The sequence below is a fragment of the Panthera tigris genome, chromosome B3 (assembly GCF_018350195.1).
Source record: "Panthera tigris isolate Pti1 chromosome B3, P.tigris_Pti1_mat1.1, whole genome shotgun sequence".
In the NCBI taxonomy this organism is placed as follows: Eukaryota; Metazoa; Chordata; class Mammalia; order Carnivora; family Felidae; genus Panthera; species Panthera tigris.
The window spans coordinates 32,320,500-32,330,639 of NC_056665.1; positions in this window are offsets into that span (position 1 = coordinate 32,320,500).

Here is a 10,140-nt window from a genome sequence, read left to right on the forward strand (position 1 = left end):
CCTGCCTCCTTCTTATAAGAACCTTGTGATTATATTGGGCTCTCCTGGATAATCCAGGGTGCTCTTTCCATCTCAAGATTCTTCACTTAATAACAACCGGCAAGTCTCCCTTGTCATATAAAATAACATTCACAGCGTCCGGGAACCTGGTGGGATATTCAGCCCACCACAATGCCTTTCTGACTGTGTCCCAGCTGGTTAGTTCTGTGGTGTTCTGGGAGGCATTCTTGGAGACCCAGCCTCAAGCCTGCTCCTGCAGCCCTTCCAACAATTTCGTAAACACCCAGGACCCTGCATTCAACCTCTTTCTGCTTAAAATCCAGTGCCTGTTTCCTGCACCCAACCATGACTAAAAGTCCAAGTAACCTCCAAGACTCAGTTCAAATGTCAACCATCTTTGGGGAGCCTTCCCCAATTCTTCCAGGACTTCTTCCTCCTTCCTCTGGACCCCACAGCTCTTCCTACTTCAAGTTTGTATAAATGTTATCTCCCCTAGTGAATCATGGCCACTCCATCCAACCATAGCCTGGCATCTGGATCTCACATAAAGGAAGGCTGCGCAAAGAAATGAACCAGAGGCCACTGGCTGAGAGCCACTTCCTGAGCATCAGCCTTGGATGCGGATAGAGGCAGGCATGCCCTGGGAAGGACAGGGATCAGCCAGGGTGGGGCCAGGCTGCCTGGACAGCCAGCAACGCAAGAGGGAAAGCCAGGGATGGGAACACGATCTCAACCCCACAAGCCCGTGAGGCTCAGAGGAAGAGCAAAAGGTATTTTCAGATATCGAAGAAGCAAATCGGTAGGCGGACACATGTGAAGCAGTACATTCTTCAGCTCTAGAGCTGCTGCCCAGTCTGGGCCTTTGTGGCCCTGAGTCCAGAAATGCAGAAATAATGACATGGGACAGGAGGATAAGGCCTTGATACCCAGAAGAGTGTGGAGGGTCAAATCTAGGAAAGATACCAGTGAGCAGATCTAGGAAAGATACCAGTGAGCAGAGGACCCGTCTCCCTTCACTGGGGTGCAGAAGAAGCAACAGGCCAAGTGATGTCCCCAGTCCATGGCAGGCCCTGACTCTACCTTGCCTGGGACGGGACAAGCAGTCTATCCCCAGAACCCAAAAGGGGACATCCGTGCCTGGGAGTAAATGGAGCAAGAAAATGGTCCTTAAAGTATCAAATCAAATTCTGTGTGCCAACACAGATGAGGTAAGTATGACGATCGGGCAAGAGAGGAGGAACCGCCTGCCAGAAGGCCACCTCCACTGGCAGGCAAGAACTAAAGAGCCTGAACTGGAAAACCCAAAGTTTCTGCCCTGCGTGCGGCTGTTGTGTGCTGTGACATCGGGCAGCGCCTTCCCCCGCCCCCGCAGGGTCATGCATATCTATAGTGGGAGCTGTAGACTCTGTGCTGAAGGACTCTGTGAACAAGGAAAACCAGAAAGAGCTGTGCCAGGCAAGGGGTCAGGAAGGGCAGAGGGGTGGGAGATGCAGGCCCTGGGCCATGGCAGGAAAGAGGCTCCGGCCGGGCAGGGAGGCCTGGAAGGCCTGAGGTGTCGCTAATGAGGTCCCGACAGACGGAGCTGGGCGTGAGTGAGCTTAAGGAACCAGCCCTCCTCCATCCCGGCACTCAGCACACTTCAAATTAATAATTAAAATGCTTCCTGTCAGATTCCAGCCTGACACATAATTAGAGCAGCTCCAGGCTTTAGGCGATGGTGATGAAAACAGTTCTTGTTAGAAAGAGACTTTTCCGGGCATGAACAGGATAAGGATAGAACCCTTCTCTTCAAATTTCTCCATCAGGGCCTCCCCTTCATTCCAGACAGATAGGGACAGAGGCTTTCCTTTTAGCTTGAGGACAGGTGGGGGCGTGGGGAGGGGCAATCCGTGTCTCCATCTGTACCGGAGGAGGTAGGACAAGGTGCCATCCTAGCTGACATGAGAGTGTGGCACAGGGATTTGTGCAAGGTGAGCCGGTGGGGGCTCCTTGGGGTTTCGAAGGCCGGTCAGACAAATCTGGAGGCCAGCTGCCGAATCCCATCCCCAACATGAACACACAAAGTGTTGATATCATATCTTTTCCCCACAGGGCTGCTGGGAAGTCGCTGAGCTCAGCTACTTACTATTCAGGGGCCAAGGCGCCCCTGGCCCCACCCCACCAGCCCATGGCATCCATCATTTCCTTCTAGAGCACAGCCTTCCCCCACTCCTATCAACAAAGTGGGGCATAGAACCAAGAGTGCTAGCTTGTGGGCCAACAAAGTGGGGCATAGAATCAAGAGTGCTAGCTTGTGGGCTTCTCAGACCCCCACGAGCAGAGGTCAGAGGTGCTGTCCATGGTTCCAGAGAAACTCAGTTTTCAGGCTTCTCTCTTGTCAGTTCTCCCAAGAGCCTCTGCCAGTCTCCTCCCTCCCTTGAACCATTCCCCCAGATGCCAGATGCCAGTCCCTGTGCCCTGTGAAACTGTCACAGCTCCACACCTGCCACCAGGCCAGGCCCCCCAAGAGAGGGAAGGGATCCCGCTGCTTAGCTCATTGAAGGAGAACCCTTTACCTTGATGGGCCTGCCCTCGGGAGTTTGGGACTTGGAGCTCATGCCAAAGCTACCTATGAGCAAAAGAAAATAATTTTAAAGCAATGTTGTGCTACTTCATTGACGTTGCCTTCATAAATATTTCAAAGGTGTTTATTAGGAAAACTACAGGAGTGGAGAGGAGGCTGCTGAGGCCCGGCTGCTGAGAGATGCCCCGAAAGGTCTCAGCTACCACTGCCACCACCACCAGTGAAACATGTACTCCTTCTGAGGGGCTGGCCTGTGGGGGCTGCAAAGAGAAGGCCACTCTGTTGGGCAGCCGACCCCTTGCAGGAGGCAGCTGCTCAGAAACCATGCTCCTATCCTCAGATTGAACCCCATAGGGCTATATAACAGAGTCCTAGGACACAGCACTGAGCTGGGGGCAGGGGCCTCCTGGGTTTTCCTCTGAGCTTTGCTGCTAGTTGCTGGGCAATTTCTCCCTTCTTCTGAGCTCAACAGTACAATGGAGAAAGGCTGAGGGTCCCTTCCTGGGCAGGCTGACATACCCAGATTGTGGATGCTGTCCTTTGCTCTCCTCCCCCAACACCCCCACCCCGCCCTCGCCAGCCAAGGCCGAGTCGGACCAGGAGCGGCGGGGCCAGAGCAGGTACACAGGGCCAGACTACCCCCCTTCGCCGGAGCAAGTCTCGGCTTGCCTCACCCCCCTCCAGGGGGCAGGGTCTGGGGAGGGGGTAAGAATGGTATCTACCTGCTGCCCCACCATCCCTCTCGTGGGGATGGACAGGAATAGAGGCACCATGGCTGCCTCCGATGCAACACTCTCCTCAGAAAGAGCTTCTTTCTCTTCCCCAGGCCAAAGCCAACAAGCCAATTAAACCCCGAGAAAGCAGGATCGATCGGCAGGCCAAAGGATTACATTGATCCACAATACTGGTACCCAGGGGGCCGTGGCTGCTTCTCCCTTGCACCTGGGGCTCCTTCAACTGCCATCTTCAGCTGAGCAATGAGCAATCCTCCCCGCCCCTGTCTCCATCCTCCCCCACCCCACCCCCACCCTGTCTGACTGTCTGTCCCCTCTCTTTTGGTCTCAAGCCATAACTGTCTCCTTTATCTGCACTGAGCCTAATGCCATCGGCGCCGACTTCTCCTTTCACACTGTGTAAGTGCAGGTGGCCCCGTGAAGCCCCTGTCCTTCGCGTGATCTGTCTCCATCTCAGTCAACCAGGGAAGGAGGGTGTTCCTCTCCACCCCATTTTACAGATATAGCCTACAAGGACACAGAGCATTTAGTACCCAGCTCCCCAAGGGTTAGCGGGTAGTGTTTTCTACACAGAACATGGGAGTGGGCGAAGGGAGCTTAGGGAACCTTCTCTGGTAAATAAAAAAAAAAAAAGAAAAAAGAAAATGACTTGCAATTACCATATCAATTGTTTCTGGGTAAATAGGTACTTCTAAGAGATTTTTAAAATAGATTATTCCCTTAAATAGGTTAAGCACCCTTTGGCAGCCTCATTTACATTACTCATTTGCTGGGAAATTCTTTTTTCAGGGACAGTGCAGAAGTAAACTTCAGCCTCAGTCCTTTCCCTTCGGAGACCAGATTAAGGTGGTCTGGGCGCTTCCTGGCCTGCAAAGCACAGGGTCTGCTCTGTGCCCAGGGCTGGGTGGGGGAATCCAGACCTGCTCTGGGGAGGAGGTGAACTCCCAGAGAATGGTGAAGGAGCCAGTGAAACACTGAGGTGCCGTCAGAGATGGGGAGGTGGGGGAGATCTGCATAGGAGGGAGGGGAGAGAGGGCAGATCCCCTGGGAATGGGGGCAGGGAGGGGGGGGATCTTGAGCAAACGCTCGTAAATAGGATTGAATGTGGTGCATGCAACTTCTGGCACTCTATCAATCATCTCTGTCCCCTTCTCCCTCATCACCCATCACCCATTCTGTCTTCCACACAGAGCAGAACGCACTCACTCCTGTCTCAGCACTGCAGAGGCCATTCCACAAATGCCCTGGGTCTGGAATCCCTGGCTGCCAGCATTCTCTTGTGCTGACCCAGATCCTCCCAGCTGCAGCGGGCCGGCGGACGCCCAGAAGGGCAGCATGGATAGAGACGCCAAGGAAATCAGCACCCCAGCCATGTCACCCAGGCCCTTAGCATGGTCACCCAAGGAGGCTGAGCCCCATCTTGCAACCGGGGCCCCTTCGGGTTCCTGGAAGGTTCTCTGAAGGTGCCATCAGTGAGCACATGGACTTCAAAGCAATTACGAAAGCTATAGGGGAAAAAAAAAATCGTGCGTTCGTTCATTAGCAGCAAATTACACTTGATTATCTTAGCGAATAAGGCAAAATGTCAGGTCAGCGACTGGCAGAGACTCATGTTGGTCCTTCCTCCAACACCCTAAGAATGGGGGTCACATTCTGCAGGAACCATTTTGGAGAGAACACCTAAAAATGAGAGCAGGAAGGGAGCAGAATAGGGTGCGGACCAGGCCCCCCGGAGAGCCCAATGGCCCAGGGAATTAGGGGACCAGGTAGGCAAACTCGGGAAGGACTGGAGGCCAGACACCCCACAAGAGGGTGATGGGGGGCAGTGGGAGAGGAAGGATGCTAGATCTGGCTGGTCTGCAGTACAGCGGAGGCTTGGGACATCCTGGTGCAGAAGCAAGTCTGAGACACGAAGGGAAGGAAGTTGGAAGAGTACAAGGCTGCTTCCTTGAGCCTGGCACAGGCGCGCAGGGAGCGGGACAGATGGTCCTTCCCTCTGTGGAGAACGCGGTGCTCAAGGGAGGGAGGGAGCCAGAACCAGCCACGTGGCTGTGCACATCTGGAGGCCTGGGGGCGACCAGAGATGGGGGGTGGGGGGGGAGAAAGGGAGGCAGTGGGAGGAGGAGAGGGGAGGGGCCCTGTTTCCTACACTGAGCTGAAGGGTCTGAGCCATCATCCATGGCACCCCATCCTCCCTCATCCCCCCTCTCCCCCCAGAGCCTGGGTGCCTGGTCTGAGAGCAAGGACTCAGGATTCCTCCTCTCCCCTGGGCCCCACAACACAGGGCCCCCTTTCTTCATGCACATAGGATCACAGATTCCCTCAACCTTCTTTGCACCTGTGTTTTCTGCACTTCCTGTAGTGAGAAAAAATGCCCCCTGGTCTGATACAGTGATCACTGAGAACAGTTGGCTTGTGTCAGGTGCCTTGTCTCAAAGGTCTCTGCCCTGGATTGTCCCTCTGAGCCCTGTTTTGGATTAACTTGTACGCTAGGCTAGAGCCTCTGGGTCACACATATCAAATATTTAGCAATGATCTCAACCAGTGGCATCAGAACTTCTAGGAATGGAGCCAAGGCAGCAGTCTCTTAAGTGATTCTAATGGGCAGCCAGGGTTCAAAACTACTGGACTAATGGAATCTGGAGTTGTATCACCAGGAGCATAGTGCTCAGGATCAAGGAGGTGAGAGAACGATCTATTATGAGCTGAAACATTATCAGGCCAGGGCCTCACTCTGAAAGGACAATGATGAAACATGGCCAGGGGAGGGCAGTGGGGGTGGAGAAATCATACCCGCCAAGGAAGGTTGAGGAGAAGAGGATGTTTTGCTGCTCAGACACTGGGGAAAGGCTGGGGGCAAAGGTCGGAGACCCTCTGTCTCTGAGGGCTGGGATGTATCTACCCCATGAGATCCTGTGTTTTTTGTGTTCTGATGAGCACCATCTCATTAGTGGTGAAATAGTCACCATAACTACCTGGAGGTAGGGGAGCCAAACGGCAGGTTATGAACATCCTCAGACACAAAGTGCAAAAGACTTAACTTGCCCTGAGGCATCTGCATCCGGTGAGGTGTTGATAAATATCCCCCTATCCATTACCCAGGTGTTCTGGGTACAGGATGTAGGAGGCAGCCTAGCCCGAGCACACACTCAAACCTCCACGCTGCTCCCACCCCATTCAGCAGGAGGCAGACACACTCACTTCCAGAACTGGAGTCCCAGAACCATGAAGACAGAGGCAGCGGGCTGCCACAAGGCAGATGCTGAAGGGGAAGGCGGTTGGTCCAAAGTGGGTTGGGGAGGAAGAGATGACCACAGACCCCCACCTACTCCTGGGTGGGGCTCCATCCCTGAGGTTCCTTTAAGCCCATCTGGGAATTCCCAGCACCCTTCCTGCCCTATCTAGAATCCATTCTGCTAGTGGCCCTGAGTGCTCTTTGCCTGCTCATTCTTGCTGCCACAGGGACTGGTGAAACAGGCTGTCAAAACAATCAGCAACTATACCAACATTTAAAAGACACAGGCCTGTGTCCCTGAGATCTCACTCCCCAGAAGTGCTCCCATACTACAGAAACTCAAGCACAAATTTGTAGTATTTGTATCCAAACTACAGGAACGGGCAAAATATATTCTAGAACAGCAGTACTATGAGATACTTACGTACCCCTTCAAAAAGAATGAGGGATGTCTTTGCAAGAAGCTAGACACAAAATAGTATGTACTGTAGGATTCTATTCACGTGAGGTTCAAGGACAAGCAAAATCCACCCATGGCGAAAGCAGCCCGAATAGCTGCAGTTGGGGCCATTGAGTGGGAAGGGGCACAAGGTAACTTTCTAGATTCTGAAAGTGTTTTATATCTGGATCTGGGTACCTTACCTGGGTAAATGTGGAAAAATCCATGGGGCCATACATTGAGGACCAGCATCTTTTAAACACTAGATGCATGTAACACCTCAATATAGAAAGTAAAGAAAAAGAAGAACTGTGTGGGGAAAATGGGAATGAAAACAGAAAACACATAGCAGGACAATCCAGACAGTTTCGGTTGTAGAGAAGTGTTAGCCTAGGGAAAAGTCTAGAAGGATAGCAAGCCCTTAATAATGCTTCCCTCTGAGTGGGGGCACTGGAGGTGAAGACAACTCTATACATTTCGTTGTTAAATAAGGAAATTTAACCAAGTAAATCTGAAGATCTAATTGGCTTTCTTAAATGGTTCGGGGCCTCTAACCGGTAGAGGGAAGCTCCCCGGAGTTGTACAAAATGGGGGGGGCGGTTTACAGGAGGATGGGGCAAGGAAGTTTTTGGGAAAAGGATGTTCCAGGCAAGGCTGCTTTCTCTGGGTGGGGTAGAGCAACGGGAAGAGCAAGGGATCTTCCCGTGCGGATGACCTCATCTTCCTTTGGGGGACGGAGAGGTCCCACGTGGCAGATTCATTGACGACCATCAGGAAATCCCTACTAAGACTGTATTTCTGGGGAGGTCGAAAGTGCAATTAGATTGTGTATTCAGTCCTGGTTTAGGGACTTGGCCTAAGTGATGCCATGTCAGGCCTGTGGCATTTTGTTTTTGTTTGTTTGCTTGTTTAACACAGTATTGTTCGCATTTAAACTGTTTAATCGGCTGCTCCCCTCTGTCCCCCCGCCCCAATGCAGCACATTACTTCACGGCTCCTTTGGTTCCTGCTTCCCTGGGAAACCCTTGCCCTTGGAGGCCTGGGATTCTGCTACTTGGGGCAGACTTTGGCTTCATGTCTCAGTTTAAGACTTGGGCTTTGCAGAAGGACCTCTGGACACTGCCCAGTTCGGAAGCTGCCAGGGTCTCTGCTCATTGGCCTGCATACTCAACGACAGCCTCCTGGGACAAGCCATGTCAGGTCCTCCCCGTGAACAGACCCCTGGAAGGCATGGCTCCTGCCTGTGAGCAGAAGCAGAATGCTCTGAAAGAGGAGACAATCAGGTAGAGAAAGGCAGGATGACTCAGGGCCCCCCCAGCCATGCAATTTTCACCGCCTACCCCTTCTCCTCTGAGTGATCGGTTCCACTAAGTGGTCTTCACAGCCATGGTTACAAATGCTCCTGGAGGTGAATTCCGGTCACACCTCGAGCCAGGCAAATGAACCCTTGCTCTGTCCCCTCTTTAATATGGATGTGACACCTGCAGGCTACAGCTTGTCGCACTGTGAAAATTATTTCTCCATTAAAATGCAGAAGTTGGAGCTTTGCCCAGGAAGGCAGCTAAAAATACTGCTCTCTGGGGGCACTTGTCACACGGGACTTCGTGGCCACCTTCCTCACCCCTCAGCCCCCAGGAACGCCCCACCCCTGTTGGCTCCCTCCTGCAAGCACTTGATCCAGTGTCTGAGGCTTATCCTGCCCCTGTCAGAAAGAAAAAGCACTGGTTACCATGCCTATTTCACAGATGGGCAAACTGAGGTCACTGTGCCCCGTCTGCAAAATCGCCTAGGGAGTGAGAGCCTGCAGCCCCGGCCGCGGGGGAAGGAAAATAACCCCTCACATGCACCCAGCGCTTTATAGTGTGCCATGTCTTCTCACCCACTGTCTTGTCCAACTCTCAGAGAGATTCCGTGAAACAAGAACTACCATCGTCCCCGCCTTGCAGGTAGCATTTAGCCTAGTGAGGTGAGCAACACGTTTGAGGATGCAGGGGATAGTAAGGGGCAAAGGCAGAGCCCCAGTATGAGTCTTTTGATTCTAAAACATACCCGAGAACCACCAGTGGGAGGTGCTCACCTCAAACGAGGTGACCGGTCTCAGTGCTGGGGCCTCGGACTTTATAATAGGTGCCCTGGTTGGTAAAGAATGCCACATGCATTTCAGGGGAGGGCTCAGCACCCTACTTCATAGATAAGGAAATTAAGGTTCAGAGGTATGAAGGTCTTTGTCACAAGTCAGTAGTAGAGCTGGGAACATAAGTCAAGTCCTGACCTCCAGCCCAGGTTCCTCTGGCTGCCCCAGGGGCTGTGGAGCTCTAGGAATGACTGGCTGGCCAGGTGCTGAGACCCTGTCACCCAGGGGCAGATGGGCACAGTACACCCTGCAGGGTCCCACATCCCAAAGGAACCCGGTCCTCTGGAAACCTGTTTGCTGCCTCTCTTCTCAGTCTTTGGAGGTGGAAGATGGTGAAATCCTCAGGCCTATTTTTCATACAAGAAAAGTAAGGTCCAGAGAAGGTAAATTTCCTGCTCAGAGTCACAGGGCAGAAGGAGGTCCCGGACCTGGATCTCTGATTCAAGTCTGGTGCCCATTCCACGGGGTCAGCCAACAATAGCAGGCAGAGCTCCTTCCCTGGCATCAGCTTCTTACCACATTTCAGCTTCCACATCTGTAAAATGGGGGCACTAGAAGTGGCCCTTCAGAAGCCCAAGAGCTGAGTCTTTGGAGACAAAGAAATTAGGTGATGCTTCCAGAAGTGGGAGGTGTCCCATACACTGACCGAAAGCTTGGTTTTCTGGACAGCAAACTTCACTTTACCAAGAAGGAAACTGAGGCCAGGGAGGGGCTGCATGGCCTGGCCACAGAGATCCAGCGGTTTAAGGACGGCGAGAGGGAGGAGATACAGGCATCCCACTCTGGCCTCAAATGTCCGGGAGGGACTCCTTCCTGCCAAGTACTGCGCCCAACCTGCTTCCACACACTTCTCGGAGAAAAAGCTTTCTACAAAGCCATTTATTTTTCCCAAAATACACCCCCAGTTAACAAAATTCCTCAGAGTCCCACATTTAAATTAGACATGCCACCTCTTCCGTTCCTGGGGAAGGAAGAAATGTCAGCGGGAGGACATCAGAAGTTTTCCGGAGGCTGGAGGCCAGCAAAGGACAAGCC